Here is a 20,853-nt window from a genome sequence, read left to right as displayed (position 1 = left end):
GTTTTTTAAAATCGAAACCCTGAAATTTTAATTTTGGTTTTTTTTTTAAAATTGTAACCCAAATTTACTTATTTGAATATGTTTAATAGAATTGACGTTGCCGGAGATGATATTAGTATTAGTACATCACTGCCTCTTGTTATTTATCTGTTGCTTCAAATTTTATATCTGATGATGAGCTTTAGATTTACTAGAATAATTTTGAATGGTTGCATAAATAAAGAACTACATATGTATGTGATAGTTAAAGTACATGTGAAAGAAAACTGATCCAATCTATGATCTTTTTGTTTATTTTGGTTTTATATTATGACCTTTTACTTGCCTTTTAGTTTGGATCTAGAGGAATGAACATCTAAAAGCTTGTTTGTGCTCGTCTGCTGGATCTTTCCTGCAAAAGGTCATTACTGATTAATGATTTATCACATATTTATGTTCGAAATAGCTCATGTTGCTTTAATTTTGTGGAAAGTTGAAACAGATGTATGTGCCATGCTCTGTAGTTGATAAAACAAAAATTTTGTTGAACACTATGACCTGGTTTAGTTTTGGTTGAGTCTTGTATGTGTCTAAAAATAACATGTTGTTAGTTAAAACTTAAATATGGATACTACTTTCAGTATTTTGATTTCTGTATTATTGTTGCAATGATTCTGTATTGGCTGCTAAGAACTTGATGTTTATTAACAGGATTCGCGGGGATGAATGATGTGGGAAACTTCAGCTCTTATAATAAGACTAATACATGATTAAGCTCCACAATGAATAGGTTTGGTGATCATGTGAATTTCTCATTTGGGCCTTCTTCTCACTCGAGGTTCATGCCTCTGAGTCCTCGGAGGAACCATTCCCAGAGCTTTTGGTCAGCTTCGCGTTGTCTTTCTGGTATGGTTTTGTTGTGATACTTGCTAATTTCTAATTTCTTCCTAGCATGACCTCTTTAAATTAGAACTATCATTTCTGTAGATCCCTTTTGGGGAATCGTATCCAAGGTTCGATTCCTCAGGAACTAGCCAACATCGCTACTCTTCAGGAGCTGTAAGTGAAAATGTGATCTATATGACTTGGATTTCAAGTATAACCTTTGGTTGACTTAAACTGAGCTGAACTTTTCAGGTTTTTGGAAGATAATCTACTTGAAGGGCCTATTCCTCGAAACTTTGGAAGTTTGATTGGCTTGAGGAGATTGTAAGAATTACAATTACATGCCTAAAGGGTTCTTCATGGAGGGCTTTTATCTATTACATAATGTGTTCACATTTTTATCATAATTAAAACATAATTACATAATGCTTTAACACTTCTATCATTATTTATCTATTGATGGAAATCTTGCAAACAATCTTCACAGCGTTGTTTCTGCAAATAAATTAAATGGAATAATACCTGAAACATTTGGCAACCTGAGGAATCTAGAGGATTTGTAAGTACTACTTCATCTGTACTGTATATTTCTAAGTTTAACAAAGTCTTAAAATTATCTACTCCTTGCAGTAGGATAGTTTTGAATGATTTCTCTGGGAAGATACCCGATTTCATTGGAAACTGGACAAATATGACAAGACTGTGAGTAATTTTGGTCGTTTATGCTTCAGTTTGGTTCTACTTGGTTGTTAGTACATATTCTAGAAACTACGGTTACATATACCTCTCAATAAACTTCAAATTTTGTGGAGGGACTTGCAGGGAATAGGACTGGAGGGTCCAATTCCATTGAGCATCTCCCGTCTGAGAAATCTAATAAAACTATAAGAACTACTCAAATATCTAGCCAATGTTTAATACCTTCATGACTTTCTATCATTGTAGTTGATTTTTGGTTTGGACTTTTGAGATCAGTTGATTACTTCTGTGCTTTCTGTTGATAGGAAGATATCTGATCTGATCGGAAGAAATTCGACTATCCCAGATTTAAAAGATATGCAATCCTTGCATGTGCTGTAAGTCGTACATAAATTTTGTCTGATGCAAATGTGTTTCCCTGAAAAAATTAGTTAACATTTCTTTCTTTTGCAGGATATTAAGAAATTGCTTGATCAATGGTGCACTTCCAGAATACTTTGGAGTACTTGGTCAACTAAAAACCCTGTAAGCTAACTTTTATTATTGCTTAATCCGGTACTAATTTCTGGTAATGGAGTTCCTCACAATGTATGTCTGTACATGCGCGTGTGAGGGATTACTATGTACTATATATGTTTTCACAGATGCATTAGTCGATACAAGCACACAACAGAGACCTATATTTTTAAGTATTACTATGTAGAATTCATTAGCACATTCAGAGACTCTCCTTATAATAATTTAGTTACACTGTTCTGTCTATGCATATAAAGAAGAACATTATAAATTATGAGGGTACTTCTGGATTTTCAAAAGTATTGTTCTACTTTTACAGTTAGGTCCTAAAAATTAGCTTTATATGCTTGTGTAGCGTGTGATGTGCCATGTTGAATGCAAAAACCTGCAGAAACATGTATGCTAGGAAATATATCAAAATTTTATCATTTTGAGTTTTATTTTATTTGTTTGCAGAGATCTGAGCTTTAATCGATTGACTAGCCAAATACCAGATTCAATGGCGCTCTTAAACGACCTTAGTATACAATATCTGTATGTGAATTTGTTTCAAATACTTCTTATAAGAAATTATTACCTTCCAGGAACACATGCAACTAACTCGGATAGCTGGACTTGCATAATTTATCTTCTTTCCTATACCTGTTTACTTTAGCCTCTATATAATTTGCAAAATAATGTACTCAGAAGTGTGACACCAACTTATAATCGAATGTAGGTATCTGAATCACAATTCATTGACTGGAGAGATACCAAGTTGGATTTCTGGCAGCAAAGAAAATTTGTTAGTTCTTTACACAGCTTTCAGTTCAATATATCATCTGGATTTAGAGAAACCACATGCCAGGATGGATAATTATTAAGTTCCATGTTTATCGTATTCACAAATTTCATAATTGTATTGGCTGCAGTGATGTATCTTACAACAATTTTTCACGGATAGCTGAATATAACTGTCAGCCATCTAATGTGTAGGTTTCTTCCTGCTTCATATACTCTATAAACTAAATATCAATATTTCTTTAAATTCCTTTTGTATCTTTTACATGAATCTTGTATCTAGCATGTCATCTTCAAATAACAATTCGTAAGTTTCTATAAATATGATATCTACTAGTTTTTTATAAGCACGCCATGAACTAGCTTAGTTTATTTTGTAGAGTTGCTTGGTGCTTAAAGAAAGATCTTCCCTGCTCCCAAAAACCTCAATGTAAGTGCAACAACAATCTTACTCTTCAACTATGATGTCGAGTTGCTTCCAAATCAAGATCACCTCCATATTCTGAGACAAAGAGCTATTGTGAAACCCGCAGATTACTCACTTTTATCAACTGTGGAGGGACTACAACTGAGTGGGAGTCATGGACTGGATATAGACTCAAGCATCAAAGTAAAGTTATTGCAAAACCAGCTTACTAGTGCGCACAACTTTGTATCATAACAGGGGGAACTAGTGTGACTCTTGATTTGGTTGATCTGATCTTGCTGAAAATCTTATAAATATTTCATCAAATAATCTTTGTAGTTTGCACTGGCAGTGTAGAATTTCAAATATATATTAATTCTCAGATCTTCCAATTGCAGCATTTAACTTCAAAAATAAAAATAGTGCTGAAATACTGAGATGCAAACACGTATTTTAATGAATTAATACTGATGTCAAAAAATAATTGTACATCACTTTTAATGAATAAATACTGATATCTCAAAAATAATTGTACATCACTTTTAAAGAAGAAAAACTGATGTCAAAAAAGTTAATGTACATCATTTTTGATAAAAAAACTGATGTCAAAGATAAACATATTCAAGTGTAAATTGAACATAGACATCACTTTGTTTGGCATATAATTGATGTTTATGTGCAACTATAGACATCGTATTTTACTGAATAAATCGATGTTTAATATCTGATTTTACATCACCTAAAAGAAAATATATGATGTCTATGTGATAAAAAACATAGCTCATTATATGTTTAATCTGTTGTAATAAGTGTAATTTATTTATTAAATTATTTATTTCTAACATTTTTTGTAAAAAAACAATGCATGAACATCAGTTTTTTTCCAGAAACGATGTCTAAGCTAGTAAAGACATCGAGTTATGGCCGATGTCTAGAATAGACATCACCGACATCAATATCGGTTGCCAAACATCATAGACATCGGCCAAAAACCGATGTGTATGGACTTTTTTCTTGTAGTGATATGATATATATTTATACGAGAGAAGGTTTTTGAGATAAAGTATTTGAGTTTGGATATTAGAGTGTGTTTAGATAGAATACTTCTTGAAAATTCCCCGCAATTAATTAGCTGTTAGCTTGTGTCAAAAATAGTGGAGGGTGGGTGTTTATTTATAGAAGGAGTTAGTTGAAGGGAGTGATTCAGATTGACTTAAAATGAATGGTGGATGAAGAGAGTGGTGTTGATTGATGACATGGAGGATAATGTGTGTTTGTTTGCAACTTGCATATAGTACAAACAAGAAAAATTCCAGAAACTATTAATTATATAATAATGGTTTTTAGCTTTTCCAATTAATCATTAATCACTTAGTTAATTAAGTAATTAGCACCATTAAATATAACGACTTTAAAAATCCTTTAATAAATACAACAAAAAAATATAATAATTACCTAAATATCATAAAATGATGATCTGCAAGTTTTGATAAATTTTAGTCAAAGGTAGCTTGGTCAAACGCTGGGTCAAATTCTTGGTCAACACCTAGAAAAATCACACCAAGACAAAGTTTCTCAAAACTTACAAAATTTTAACCATGCATAGAAAATACCATTTAAGTGACAAATCTTAAGTTTCAAGATTTTCTAGCAAGTGGAAGTATTTTATTTGGATTTAAAATGATTAAATCAGAGTTTGGTTCCAAATAAAATATGAACGATCTTTTATGCAGGTAGATAGACTTTGTTGGCTCAGTTTGGTCTATAATAAATACTTAGAGTATATTTCCTTAAATACAAAATATTTTGAGATACGAGAGAAAATTACTTTGAAAAATATGAGGAAGGGGATAAAATGAGATATTAATATTATTTTATCAAATATTAATTTCTAACAGTGTGAAAATATATCTTTGGATTTATAAACATTTATGGAGTGAAAGATATATATTTTATTCCTTTTAAAAACATCTGTTTTTAAAATAAATTTAGCACGAGCCTTCTAAAGAATATCCAAATTCTGACATTCCTTTTTCAAACTTGTTGCCTTATTAATGTTGTAAAAGAGCCTAAGAAAGATCATATTCCGATAATTCTTTTACGATCTCATTGCTTTAGAGTATATTCCTTTAAAAATATATTTTGATTTTCAGCAAATTGGAATATCTCTTATATTTATATTTAAAAATATAAATACACTTTGAAAAATATTTTTGAAATGTTTTGCTAGATATGGCTTTTAACTTTTGATTATGTTAATTTAAATTCATGCTTATTTGGAAAGGATATACGTGTTTTAATTTTATGTTAAATTATGCAAATACAAAAATAAATAATTAATCGAAGATGTCCTTTCAATCTTCCCCTTTTTGGTATTTGCCGAATAAAACATAAAATTTAAAATTTTTTAACCGTGTGCTTCCCCTAAATGTATGCATGTATTTTGAAAATTATTTTTCACATAAATATTTAATAGAGAAAGTCTTGTTGTATATACCTTGAATTTAATTTGTGCAAAACTGAACAGCTTATCAGAAAAATACATTTTGATTTAGATTTTATGTTATTTTAGCAATAATATTTAAAAAATTTCAAATTGGGGGTCTAATTTCTTCTTCCCCTTTTATTTGGATAATATCAAAAATAATAGTTAAGAGTATAGACATGGCTTACCCTTGATGTATTTTGACCCTTTTTAACAAGAAGATTTCATTTTAGTGAAAGTGTGAAGAAGTTATAAGTTTAATTTTAAGATATCACCATTTTTCTAACTTGCTTCCTTTAAAAACTCTTCTTTTTAATAGAATTTTTTATTGCACTTTATTTAGTTCATATTTTTAGAAATATAGCCAATTTAAACTCAATATTTCTCCCCTTTTAACATAATTCAACAATTTTTGTACATACTTGAGATAAAATACATATTTTGATTATCATTTTTATCTTGTTCCTATGTAAATGAGACTCATTTTTGAGTGTCAAAACTGGATGTACTCGAAATTGTTTGATAGGTAATTTATCTTCTCTATCTATTTTTGATTTTTATTCAAGTGAGAAATTTGTTTCTGATTTTAATCCAAAGTGCCAAGTGAAATTGCTACTATAGTTGATGTTTTAACCATTTTTTTAAATACAAGTTTTCATATGCCTTGTCCATTTTAATTTATACAGGTACCCTTTTTAGAGAAAATTATGTTCTTTTAATTTTATACAAGTTTTATTTGAACTCAAGATTTCTATTATAATAGACTTCTTGGTTTCCTTTTCTGTTAAAAACAAACTGTGAATATCATAAGTTAAAAAAAACTTGTTTCTTATCTGATCATCAAGTTTGCTAATTGTTAGTCAAATTTGAGATTGTTAAAAATGTGGATGTTTTCATTGCAACATCATCTGGGTTAGTAGTTAGTAAGTTGGTGTATATCAACTACTATAATAGTTTTACATAACTGTTTAGTTTATACCATCAGAAAAGTTTGATACTAATCTTTTAAACGGTTCCTAATACTCAAACTATTTGATCTGCTGATGTTCCATAGTGATGCTAAAAGTATCAAAACCTGTATATATATTTTCTATTCTGAATAATGTATAGCTTATTCAACTAGCAAACTTTAATGGAAAATGAGCTAAAAAATCAAATTTAGAGGTTAATCAAAACTATTACTCCAAAGTAACAAAACTTTGATATATATTAAACACTAATATATATTAAAAACTAAATCACTTTCTTTGAAGGTATTTAGATACCACAGTTTTTATATTTAGAAAGTAATTTTAACTTGTTTAAACAACCAACTTTTAGTCATTATAAAAGTCAATATGTTAGGATTCAGTTTTTGACAGAAGAAAGTAAATGTGAGAACATGCAAGAATAACTTTATATCCTAGTAACAGTTTTACATTCCAGGATTGAGATTCAAGAACATAATAGAGTTCAATATATAGTTCCAAATACTCTAAAGTAATTAACTTTAGGAGTTTTACCAAAATAGAGCTCATATGGAGTTTTTTGAATTATAGTTCTTATTAAAACTCTATTTAGTATAGGGCATGCATGAGACATTGCCTCAACCCAAAAATATTTAGGACGACGATATTCATTTATCATTGTATTTGCCATTTCTTGTAATGTTCTGTTCTTTCTTTCAACTACTCCGCTAGCTTGAGGAGTATAAGGATCAGAAAAATTGTGAGCAATACCATTTGTTTCACAAAAACTTGTAAAGTTTGAATTTTCAAATTCTTTACCATGATCAGTTCTTATATAGATTATGGTATTATTTTATTGGTTTTGAATTCTTTTACATAGAGAAGAAAAAGATTCAAAAGCATCACTTTTGGTTTTGAGGAATTCTGTCCACGTAAATCGTGAATAGTCATCAACAACTACCAAAGTATATGAACATCCTCCGAGACTTTGTACTGGGACTGGACCAATAAGATCAATATGTAAAAACTCGAGAGGTTGTGAGGTAGATACCATAAATTTTGCTTTGTGAGAGGCTTGTATTTGTTTTCCAATTTCACAAGCTTCACATATGTGATCCTTTTTATAATTTAATTTTTGTATTCCTCGTACATATTCTTTAGTTGGTATATTTTTAATCAACTTTATGTTTTCGTGTCCTAATCTTCGATGCCACAAACAATGGTCATCTATATTAGTGATTGGGAAGTGGTTGGTTGTTTATTAAGATTAAGTGTTATTAAGGGAAATGGAACTCGTGACAACACGGATCCCTGACCCTGGATTTGGGGGTGTTACAAACCACCTTCCAAAAGCTTTTTATTTGCTTCCTCGAATTACACGGCTAAATAGCTCAAGCTAATTCTCACTGGAGGTCAAATTTTTAAAAAAAGGAAAGTATGAGCGAAAGAAATGCTCAACAAGTTCAGTATGACATATAAATGGTCTTTTGATATAAAAACTGTTATCTGCAATAGTGCAGAATAATTAAATCATAAGTTGAATCAGGAAATTTAGTTAAGGAACCCCATAATTGGTTCCTTAAATATAATAAAAATCCTTTTGCTATTTTTGAGCAAAATTCTTCAACAATATTTTGAATCTTGACGAGAATAAAACTTGTAAAATAGTGTTCACAGAAATATCGTAAACAATAATAACATGAAACAATGATTATGGACTGAATCATAAACTTTGTTCAAAACCGAACTCTTGATATTAATACTCATTTTTTTGTCATATCAAATTAGATATCAATACGAACTTTGATGCTCACGACATCCCATACTGAAGTCAACATCAATCATCTATATTATTACCACCTTTGATATTTAACAGCAAACTAAGTATTAACATCAACCAGAAACTGAATCAAAACTGCATTTCATCTTTTTATCCAAAACAGAAACACTTGATAAATCACTCATTATATGATTATCAAAAGCAACATAATAATTTAGATTGGAATCCTTGAATGATGGTTTGTTGCTGCCGGTGATCTGCCGCGAAGCAACACCGGTATGCTGAAGCATATCCAACTAAACAAAGGGTACCCAAGGCACATATTGGCCTAGCAATGTATTATATAATGTATTATACATAGCTCACATTGGACCACCGCCACAGGCTCTTACGCACACTACTAGAAAAACGTCAATAGACATCAGCTAAAAAATGATGTCTATGAATAAAAAAATCCGATGACTTCGTGGGTGGTGTTACAGGCCCCCCCATTTAACATTGGTTTTAAACTGATGTGAAATAAGACATGTAATATCGGGTTTTAATATAAAACCGATATCTATTTCTTGATGTTCAATTTCTAATGCACATCTAACATTTTTATATTACTATAATATGATATTTTTATCAATTTAAAGATATATTAAATAAGCAATAATTTTGCCTCTAACCTGTATAATTTACTTAAAACTGATGTTACTAATACTTTTGACATTGATTTTCATAATAAAATAATGTTACTAATAGTTTAACATCAGTTTTTTTAAAAAACTAATTTCTATAGTAGATGAAACTGATGTCTATCATTATAATTAACATCACTATTTTGTAAGCAAACGTTGTCTAATGTACTCTTTATCATCAGTTTTTTAATCAAAAGCCTTTGTCTGTTGTGGTATTTAACATCAATTTTTCTCGATGAACTGGTGTATATATACTACTAAAACTGATGTTATTATGTAAATTAACATTATTTTTCATTGAAATAAATGTTACACATTTGAAAAATATAGATGCCAAAAAAATTATCAAAAGAAGAAACTATTAAAATCAAACTCTAGTTATCATTACCTAATCAAACCAATCAAGTCTTACAACAATGAAAAAACCAAAAAATTATAGCTGAGCTGGGCATTGAGTCACTGGTTCTTCAGGTATCAATGCAGCTGAGCTGGGTCATTGAGTCCTAAAAACATGGGCATCTGCCTTCCCTAGAGTGTTATTATATTGCACATGTCAAGGTCAAAAATCAATTCATCTAATATTAATATCGCCAGCAGATATCAAAAGAAGAAGCCAATTAAAAAGACCATTAAATCCTAGAAGAAAGAAAAATTACAAACCTCACTCTCACTACTATGCATAAGAGAATTCAATTTTAAACCATCCTGAAACTATGATAGTAGCTCTTGCAGATTGTTCTGAGATTGAGGATCTATAATTTAGCGTTTCTCAGTAAATTCCAGATCCGGAATGAAATTCTGGCTAATCAAACAGTACAAAAAAAACAACTCAACATCCAATAATATAAACTAATTATGAAGGTTCATATATAAAGTTGCACACCTCTGCCATGTTATTTGGGGTCATAATCACAACATGAGGTTCCAGCCCTTGACTACAGAAGATCACATTTTCACAAATATTTACAAAATTGAGATTATGATAAGTGCAATCTGTAAGGTAAGTGCAAACTGATCTATAGGAAATAGTGTCTTAAAATAATTGTACAATAACATATAGTGCATACTGCAAGGTAAGTGCAAACTGAATTGACGTATTACCGTATAAATTATCGTCTACTGAAATTACTGAAAATGTTTCCGCTGTTTTCCGGATCATAATAACTTTTACTCCAATGAGAGAGACGATTCTTTAAAGTTTCATTCTGCTGGATTACCACATTCGCAATGCCTCAGTTTCAACGACAACTTCTTTGTAAATCTGTGATCTTCGTTCCTCCGGTTCCCAGGGTTAAAGCACCACTGGCAATTTGAGAATTCGTGAACCCTGCAAGCAACATAGAAGAGCATTTAAATGATGAACACTTGGCAATTGTATATGAAAGGATAGAAAAAATTCAAAAAAAAAGATACCAAGTATAACAACAACTTTGATATGCATAACAAATTTTTGTTACATATTATAAAGAACAAATGTTCTGGATCAAAATTTTTAAAACAAACCAAAAAAATGGAAGTATGAATCGCATGAAAATCAGTCTGACACTAAAAAAGTTAGACTTGAAAATAATTTTTTTGTCATTGAACCTCCTTGAAATTCTAAAAAATGATAACATTTGATAAGATTGACTTTAATAATATAATATACTCGAAGAAATGAATTCATTAATGAATCAGGAATATCAAAGTACATGGTATGAATAATAATTTACTATATATAACCAATATTATTCACTAACCTTGTTAATTAAAAGTACTGATATAATTCTTAAAAAAATTGAAGTAATACTTATTGATCCGATCCTAACAATCAGCAGCAGACAACTCTAATAACATGATGGTTTAAAGTAGCAGATTTGTTACTGCCCCTCAAAAACTATTTTACAACTCTTTTGGATATTTATAGGTGGCAAACACCTTATAAAATATTAGCTAAAAGTATAGCTTCATGATGATGCCAAATCTAATAAAAATAAATATAACATATATATTTTTCTTGCATGTTCATGTATATAATATTTACATAGCAGTAATTGTTACTTAAATAATTAACAGCTGTCAAAAGGAAAGATAACCCAGTAGAATGAATCATAATTATTAAAGAAATCCTTTAAAAAATTATGCACTAATAAATTTATTTCAAAAGTGGCACATCCCTCGAGTTGTTATTTTCATACAACAGTGGCACATATTAGCACAAAAGTTACTCACTCCATCATCCCTTTACTATCATTCATATTTATAGGCTATAGGCTATAGCTCAATTCTCAGGTAAAGAAAGCGCAAGGTGTGCAAACATATAAATTTAGCAACCAAAAAAGGAAGCAAATAAATAGAAAATTAAGCATCAGATACACAATCTAGAAGGTTATTTTGGATTCAACACTGTCATCATTAGGTGCATCATCGATAATTAAACAATGTGGCTAACAATAAGAAGGGAATTGTTTGAATGAAATCTAGCATTGTGATGTAAAACTGCAATGATCTACCTAACAGGGGATAAGAGGCAGGGGGCTGCTAAGCCTAAGCACAAGAAGTTCCGACTTACAGGATTGCAACATTTAAGTAATAAAGATTGCTATGTACTTCTAGAGCATGTACAGCAAACGATTGACATCTTTTTACACCCATGTTCTGCACACTCCTCAATCCAGCTCCAGATATATATGTTCCAAATATATAATAGCTAAAATATTATTTGTGATGCCTGATTTAATCAGCACCTCTAAGCTCTAATTAATGATTTAACTACTTATAATTTTACACTATTGACTTGTATTCTGGAAAAAGGCCAGTAACTAAGATAATTTAAAGGATCAACTAATTACAGAACTTACTTCTCCTCTATATCTCTCAGCTTTATACAATGACATATGAAAAGCTTGATCACCAAGCTAGCAAAATGAAATTATATTAGCCAATTCAAGTAATTAAATTTAAAACATGCATTTTTTTACCAGCTTCGGTGTCACTGTGTTCATGTAGATCAAAATCTTTAAGGTCGTCTTCTAGATCCTGCAAAGATCTAGCTAAAGCTTCATTCAGGGTCACTTGTGAGTCAGTACTTCCACCATACAAAAATTCACCCTCTTGCTGCTCGGAATGACTCTTTTCACTGCTATGGCTACAAACAGGGGTGAAAATTATGTTAACAGACATGTTGATACTTTGTGCAGCTGAGCGAATTTCGAGTGAATGATTTTACTAGGGACTAACCAACACAGAAGTCCCTATGACCAAGCGTATATTATAATATGTAACAAATAAAATATTTTTTGGTTTATTCTAAAATTTTTGATCTAGAAGCGATAGAGACGCGTATACATAAAATATTCACAAATCCACTGGAATTTGCATTTAAAACATCTAAAAAGTAATTTGTGCCACAGAAACTAGCATATAAACGCTGTGCAACTATTAATAGAGAAAAGAAAGTCAAATACGAGATCAGAAGCCGAGGTCTGCACTTGAAACCAATGCACTATATTACTGAGATTGGATTGTTGAACCTGTCAAAACACATAGTGAAAAATAAATCAGAAAATTAAACACATAAGAATCACATAAAATATCAAACAACACTAATATATAACTTACAGTCCGAGAGCGCAGCTTGTTTAGCAGGGAAACACTACGAAAGAACACCATTTCTGAAACCAAAACTGCACCGTTTCATAAACACAACATCAACAGACAATGACAGATTTGATTTGTCCACATTAAAATTTAATTGGGGAAAATGAAGAGAAAAAAAACAAGGTATTGAATTGCATACAACTAATTAGAAGTCCTTTGAGATTCTTCATATTAACAGATTACATTAGGTGATGATATAAACTCCAAATTACTGCCTTTTTAGTACTCAACTAATGAAAAAAATTAGGGTTCCAAATCAACTACTTAAACTAACTAAAATTAACTAATTAAAAAATTTAGGTTTCAGATTAAACCCCCTAATTTAAAAATTAGATTTTAAAGGTTACCCAATTCGAGTTTTGGCCTCCATAAGCTTTAAACTCCGATTTAAGCTTTAGATAAACTTTGATTCTTACCTCTTTAGGACTTTTTCAATCTCCGAAGAAAAGAGACCGGAGATGGGGAGAACTGGTTTGCAGAGGGAGGTATTAGATCGAGGGAGAGGAGAGAGTCGAGTTCTCCAGTCGATAATATGAATCAATTTCTTCAGTCAAGAGAGTAGAGAGAGAAGATAGAGAGCTGGTTTGAGAAGAGATAGAAATAAGTGTTTTTTATTTTTGTTTTATGTTTTTAGATAAGGGAGGGGACATTTGGATACTTAAAACATTTCAAGGAAAAATTGGGGGGATTTTTAAGAGAAAATGAAATATTTGGCTAAGGGGGGAAATGGGGGACGCGCGCTGAATCATTTTTTTAAAACAGACTTACAACATCGGTTGGGCTAAAAAATCGATGTCTATATTAACAAAAGACATCGGTTGATTAAAAACGATATCTAGAAAACCTTTTATATCGGCTCCATGAGCAACCAATATCTAAGAGGCGATGTATATTCTATTTTTTCTAGTAGTGGCAACCATCAAATCTTAAAACAATTTATTGAAAGGGGTCATAATAATAGACACCCTTATAAATTTTTATTCCCCCATTCAATTGGGCAGGAATACTCGCAACAAAATCATTTTTCTCAAAATCTAAAATATTTATAAATTCAGTGATAAGATAAGTAAAAACTCTTAACTATTCTGAACTTAGAATAGCAGAAGAGTACTTGCATAATAAACATTTAACTCAGCGATATGTAAACATTTATCTATTCTGAACTGAGAATAGAGAAACACTACTTGCATAATCATAACACTACTAGAAAAAAGACCTTAGACATCGGTTAAAAACCGATGTCTATGTAAAAAATGTGTGATGTCTTCACGACTGATGTTAAAGATATTTTCTCATAGACATCGGTTAAAAACCGATGTCTACGTAATATTACACATCGTTTCTGGAAAATTTCTGATGTCTAATTCACATTTTTGTTATCCAATTGTGTAATGTCAAATTCAAAAATGCAATATTAGGACGATTAAGCCTATTTAAAAATATAACACACAAGCAATATTTATAAATTAACATCGATTAAAAATAAAAAACCGATGTCTCATACCTATTAGACATCGGTGAATTCTAAAGAACTGATGTTAATTTGAACAATAAACATCAATTTTTTTCTAAATAACCAATGTCAATATGGACAATAGACATCGATTGTTTTCTAAATAATCGATGTTAATATGATAAATAGACATCGGTTGTTTATTTTTGAATGGATGGTATTACCCTGTTTTCATATGCTAATATCCCTTTATTGACATTGAATATTTTGTTTTTACTGATGTCGTTGTGATTTTAAGACATTGCTTTTATATGTGTAAACTGATGTATATTTATGGTTTTTAACATCGGTTCTAATAAAAATATGATGCCTGTTCCTATTGTAATTAAATTGAGCATCCCTATTTTTACATGAACCAGAAAACTGCCATATCAAAAAACTGCAACCAATCAACCAATCAGTTTTCACCCAATCAACAACCATTTTCATACAATCAACAACCAAGATTCAACCAACAACCTAAAACATGTACATCAAGATTCAAAATATCTAAATCGACCAACCAACCAACAAACATAAACAAAAAAAGTTCTAACACATTTTCAAACCATCTTACAAGTTCGATCATCTAGTACATTACTAAACCAGAATTTACATGAGAAGATATCAAGAGTAGCGAGGCAAGGAAATTTACAAAATATAAATGAAATTGATAACATCACAGCGAACCTCGTCCAGCTCTTCTAGAATTCTAGTAGTGCATGCTCTGCTGCCAACCACATATTATATTCTCCAAAGATCTGCGTGAGTAATAGGTCAACATATGAAAGTAGATTTGCCAAAGCTTAGGGATATTGTGGTAAAATAAGATTACCTTATCTAAGACGCTCCTTTCACTTCCACTAATAACTACAACTGTAGTCCTCAGATCATTGCATAGCTTCTTTAATGGATCTTTAATATCTAGATGCAACTGATGCTGCATTTCTGTGACTGGTCTATTCTTGTACCATGAGCATCTAGTGATTCAGTAAGTGTTGCATAGATACCCTGTATAGAGCATGTTGTACATTAGAAAAACACAGAAATCTAGTGGTTTAGTAAGTGTTGCATTGAACCCCTGTATAAAGCATGTTACACAGTAGAAAAACACAAACAGGTCCAAGTATAACCAAATTGTCCTTTCCTAATACACTTGAAAGTAGCTTCCTCCAGACTTACTGGAGTTGATCTACATGTGAGTCATTAAAACCTGATTTACATCTTAAACAGAGTCGGCCTCACAGAAAAATTAATCCACTTTATCAATTGACATTTACCAAATTGGGTATATATATTCTAGCAATCAACTGACATAAAAGAATAGAAAAATCTCATTTTAAAGACTAAGAATAATGCTATTGTATGCCTCAAGGCAACTATTAATTTCTTAACTAATTTTTCCCAAGTTGTATATAATATTTATGTCTAGTAAATAGGACTAGATTACCTTATTCAAGAACATTTGGAGGTGGAAGAACGATATTGCCACAATCCTAATCTGCAATATAAGACAACATAAAAGTAGATAAATAACATCTACATCTATGAAACTGTAAAGTCTGCTCATCTCTATCCAATGTATTGTACATGTAATATCCAACTACAATAATAATTTTAGCCAGTAACTTTAGAAGATTTAATATTGATAATTACATCACAAAATCAAGCCAACTTTGCTGAGTGTGATGCATATACAAGATTATATGTGTAAAAGTATATCAATCAGAAGTAGGACTACCGACGGAAAAAACTCAAACAGGCAACGACCAGCATAGAGAAAGAAACCGTGGGCACTATACATCAAACAAATTATGGGTGTTTACAAATATTTTTTTTTAAAAAAAAAATCTCTTCCAAAAGACTTTAACTTTTTGTAATAAGCCTCAACTAACATGTTTTCTTTAGAAGCTACAAAATAAAAGGATGTAGTGTGCTTACAGATTCAACTCCATCGAAACCGTATACTAGAACTCGCTCTGCTGATAAAGCTGAAAATATATAACATAGATCTATTTAGTATTATACTAAAAGTCCTACAACACATTTTAGAAAATCACATCATTAATATGACACTATTACTAAGAGGAATATACACTTCACTTAAAAAAAGTATAGATTTGATACTAATACCATTACATTTCGGACGAGTTGATCCTTTAACTAGGGATATCCTATAGATAAATAAAAATAGGGTAAATAGGTCACAAAATATAGAAGAATAGTTTCATTGTTCATATAGAGCTACTCGTGCATAATAAATAAATCCCCTCCTTGAGCCCATTTCTTTATCATGCCAACAAATGAACTCCATTTCTACTATCATTACAACAGTAACCAATAAAATATATATCATGTATTATTTGTTCAAGAAATCAATCTTACAATTTATGTTAATGGCTAATATATCTTAAATAAATTGTCCGCGGTATGCTTAAAAGTCATTGAAAAGCAGTATTGCATCATCAAGCTTCATTAATGAAGATTATAAAACAACTCTAATCTAATCACATCATTAATATGACACCCCTTACATGATCATTATACTTGATCCTGACTAATTACGGTTAAGCTAATTGTAGGCATGAAATACATAAAATCATAAAAGAAACTTATTATGTCATTCTTGTTATCTAAATAAGATCCGAGTGAGACACAAAATTTGATCAAAAGAACCGACCTCTCATATTCCGGCTTTTGAATAACTATACCATTTAACTGTAGCTCAGACTGTAAATCTAAGCTCATGCAACATTGGATGATACATAGATAAAATAAATGGAAACTATTTTTTAGAGTAGTTTCATTGTATCAAATTCAAAGCAACTCCTTACTTTTCCGAGGAAAGGCACAAAATCTGCATAATCTTCCTCACAAGATAGAATAATCAGGTCACTTGGCATCCTTTCATCCTTTAACACAGACTGACCAATTCTCTCTACAGCCTGAGCAGATATATCTGGTGAAATTAAGAAAATAAATAAGAGAATAAAAAGTATCTCAATGCCAACAAGCATCTATAAGAAAATGCTTACAAGACACTGTTCATAAAATTGATGTGAAATGATAAAATACATGGAACTTTGATAGCAAATTTAAGAATTATCAATTAGCATAATAAAATTAATACTTCTATTCTCTACGCATAGGAACACAGGTTATACTAGTTTATATTCTACTTCAGTAGCTGCTCTTCCAAATTTCTAGGATAGAACCAGACAGCATTATACTAAATGCAATCTTGATTGTCATCCTCTCTACATTTAGGAACAAGTTACCAGTCCATTATTTGTTTTAGCAGGTTATTTACCAATATCTAAATAAAATGTAGCTAAAATATTATCATTTGTCACAATTAAACCTTGAATGAAGAGGAAAAGCAATTAACCATTATACTAGAGTTAACAATTCAAAAAATAAAGTGTATTTAAAGAAAACACATATGCTAACCTTTGGCAAACCAGAACTTTCTGAAAAGAAAGTCGTGCTAGCAACCATATTATCCTTATTAGGATCCTGAAGAGAAATAAAAGATATTGTCTTGTTAAATATTACAAGAGATATATGGGTTAAAATCAACAAAAATTGAAGTATTGTAGACACTCAGCACCACAAACCATTAAGTGGTAACTATTCAGTAAACTCACCATTCCATTTTATGAGAGGCATTGGTCTTACACCCCTGACCTGTTTATCCACATAAAAGTTCAGGACTTTTACCTGGATCTATTCCTACAGAGAAATTCCCCGGAGCTGGATCATCCCAGTATTTCCAAGAAGTGAGTTGTTGTACTTTGCTGGCCCAAGATGAGTACATTAATACAGATAAGATAGTCAAATAGCCTATATCTCTTTGGAATAAAGAGCTGTTTATATAAAAAATACCTTCCTATTTTTTCTTCTGTTTCTTTAGGATGTAAATTATTAGGCTCAGGCCTAGCATAATCGCATCAATTGTGAATCTCAGTAGTCCCCATTGCCACTCTTACAAACCTTTCACGAAACACTGGTGAGGGACAAGTCCCTGTTTTTCGCTGGATTATCAAAATAATTAGGACCTAACTTGTGTCAGATGCTAAAATTATTCTAGTAATCCACTTTCTAAGTAAATTGATATATATATATATATATTACTAAATCCAAAAAAAACAAGGTTAATTGCGCAATACAGATGTATTAGAAAATTAAATTAACAAATCCATGATTCTGACCTGTTTGCTAGTGTTTCCACCCTTGAATGATGGCAAACGACCATCATGTATATTAATTACCTCCTTTCCATAAGCTTCTAAGAAATTACCTGACAATACCTGTAGATACAAAGAATTATTACAAAGTAGAAGCTTATTTACGGGTAGAAGGAAAGTGCTTGACTAGTATCAGGTTGTCTTGGGGAAAAGGGGATGATAGGTAGATATGCGCTACAACACACAGACAAACAACCATAATCCTTCTTGTTTGACAGTAAAGGATAATTCTCTCTCTCTGTCCAACTTATCTACAAAAACCATGTCATAAAAACAAGAAAACATAGATAATTAGATTAGAAACCTTAAAATGCTCACTGAATCTCAAAACCTGTTCAAAAAAACCATTAAAAATTATGAACAAACCTAATTAAACAAATTAAACCTAATTGAACAAACAAATTGAATTGAACAAATAAACTTGTTTAGACCTTAAGGTTTCTAGTAGATGGAGTTTGATTAATTGAAGGTGTTCTTCAATTTAGGGTTTAATTGAAACCCTATATACTTGCAATCAACTGATATGGTGAGAGAGAGAGAGAGGGGAATTAGAGAGATGGAAGAGAGAGAGAGAACCAGAGAGATGGAAGAGAGAGAGAGAACCAGAGAGATGGAAGAGAGAGAGAGAGCTGAGAGATATAGTATACTGAGAGAGAGACGAAAAGAATTTTATCGTAAAGGGGGAAAACGGTTTTTTTTTTGGTTAAGGGGGGAATAATTGGGAAATAAACGGGGGAACGTTTCCGCGTGTTTTTTTTTAATTTTTGTAAGTTAACCATCGACAACGGTTGTAAAATCCAACCGATGTCTATAAAACAAAGACATCGGTTATATAAAAAACCGATGTCTAACTAACGTTTTTCATTTCTGAAAAATAACTATAGATAACGGTTATTTTCTTGACCGATGTCTAAAATAAGTAGTAACATCGGTTTTAAAATAACCGATATCTAAAGGAACTTTAACATCGGTCGTCTGAGAAACCGATGTCTAAGGACCGATGTCTATTGACAGAATTCTAGTAGTGTAAGCAGCTGGACATGTAGAATATTGAACTATTTTGGAATTAGAATAGCGTAGAAAACTTGCCTTTGGTATTTAGCAGTTAGTCACACTCGCAGCAACGTAATTATCTCAGTCTGGCATCTCAAGACATCACCGTCTTTCATTCGAACAATTCACTGATATGCTGCTCCTACAATTTCCAGAAGCCAGATATCCAATACCATTATATTTTATTCCTTCCAATTTCTGGTCCTGATCAACTCGAATAATTCGTATCTATAATTAAAAGATACATCTTAATCTTCTACACGATAGTTAATCAACGAACTGCGTGTCAAAACCCTATCGTCTACCCATACGATAGCCCACACGTAAAGAAAATAATCAGACACAAGACTTCTGACTCACATACGCATGTAATTCACATAACATGTACACACATAATCCACGTATCATATAATTCATATAACACATGACTTGGTTCGTCAAAACATTTGACTAGGTACTTTTAGAATTGAAATCGGGTCAAAAAAATGATTTATCAGTCAAAAATCGACTCAAAATGACTCGCGCAACAAGCGACCTTTTGAAACAAAAGATTTTGGGTCTCGAAAGTATTTTTAATGAAAGCGAAATATTTTTCTGAGTCTAGACGCGTTCGTTTCGTAATAAACGGACAAACGGTCAATTTATTATGAATAAAATAAGAATAAATCAATTAATAATATTATTAATTGAATATTCAATACCCTTATATAATTTTAAAATCTCAAAATAATTTTAAAATATTATTTGACTAAATTATAAATAGTTACACTTCATTTAACTATTTACAAATATAATTATTTGATTAAATGAATTAATAAATTAATTAAATGGATAATTAATTAATTGAAACAAATTATAAATTATTAAATAAAATTTTATTTTTTTAAAAATAATAAAAGATAGTAATTTTAAATTGAAGTAAATATTTTTAAAAAAAATTGAAATAACATCTTTGTAAAACGGACTTTTCCCCAGGTCAAAGCCCCTCAAAATCGATACCAAACAATACAATCCAAGTATACTCTAAAAAAATTTATAATTTTAAAACACAGAATAATTTATATTTGCACCTATAAACACGTCGGAAACGAAAAATACGGCCACATGAACCAAAATATACGGTCAAAAGCGACACCGTCTAAAAATTATGAAATAAATATATAAACACTAACATGCTATAATATATCTAAGCACAAAAGAGGAGTCTCCAAATCCTTACCCAAAATAAATTCTGATCACCCCAAGTGATTATCTGATATTAG

The 20,853-nt window shown here is 30.9% G+C and overlaps 3 long non-coding RNA genes across 3 annotated transcripts; 2 read left to right on the top strand and 1 right to left on the bottom strand.

The window, feature by feature from the left end:
* The first annotated feature begins 274 nt into the window (after positions 1–274).
* On the top strand, positions 275–1,343 carry LOC141724195 (uncharacterized). Its single transcript, XR_012576533.1, has 3 exons — positions 275–400; positions 967–1,038; positions 1,117–1,343. It is a non-coding gene; the product is annotated as an uncharacterized LOC141724195 (long non-coding RNA).
* A 547-nt stretch (positions 1,344–1,890) lies between these two features.
* Positions 1,891–2,781, top strand: LOC141659636 (uncharacterized). Its single transcript, XR_012549836.1, has 3 exons — positions 1,891–1,940; positions 2,017–2,088; positions 2,664–2,781. It is a non-coding gene; the product is annotated as an uncharacterized LOC141659636 (long non-coding RNA).
* Positions 2,782–10,305: 7,524 nt separating this feature from the next.
* Positions 10,306–13,368, bottom strand: LOC141724112 (uncharacterized). The gene is made up of 5 exons (XR_012576499.1): positions 13,216–13,368; positions 12,761–12,825; positions 12,607–12,672; positions 12,121–12,287; positions 10,306–10,487 (listed from the first exon to the last, which is right to left on the bottom strand). It is a non-coding gene; the product is annotated as an uncharacterized LOC141724112 (long non-coding RNA).
* Between the last annotated feature and the right edge of the window lie 7,485 nt (positions 13,369–20,853).

Source organism: Apium graveolens, chromosome 5 (assembly GCF_009905375.1).
Source record: "Apium graveolens cultivar Ventura chromosome 5, ASM990537v1, whole genome shotgun sequence".
In the NCBI taxonomy this organism is placed as follows: domain Eukaryota; kingdom Viridiplantae; phylum Streptophyta; class Magnoliopsida; order Apiales; family Apiaceae; genus Apium; species Apium graveolens.
Note: the sequence above shows the minus strand (reverse complement) of the source record. Positions and strands in the feature narration are given on the sequence as shown.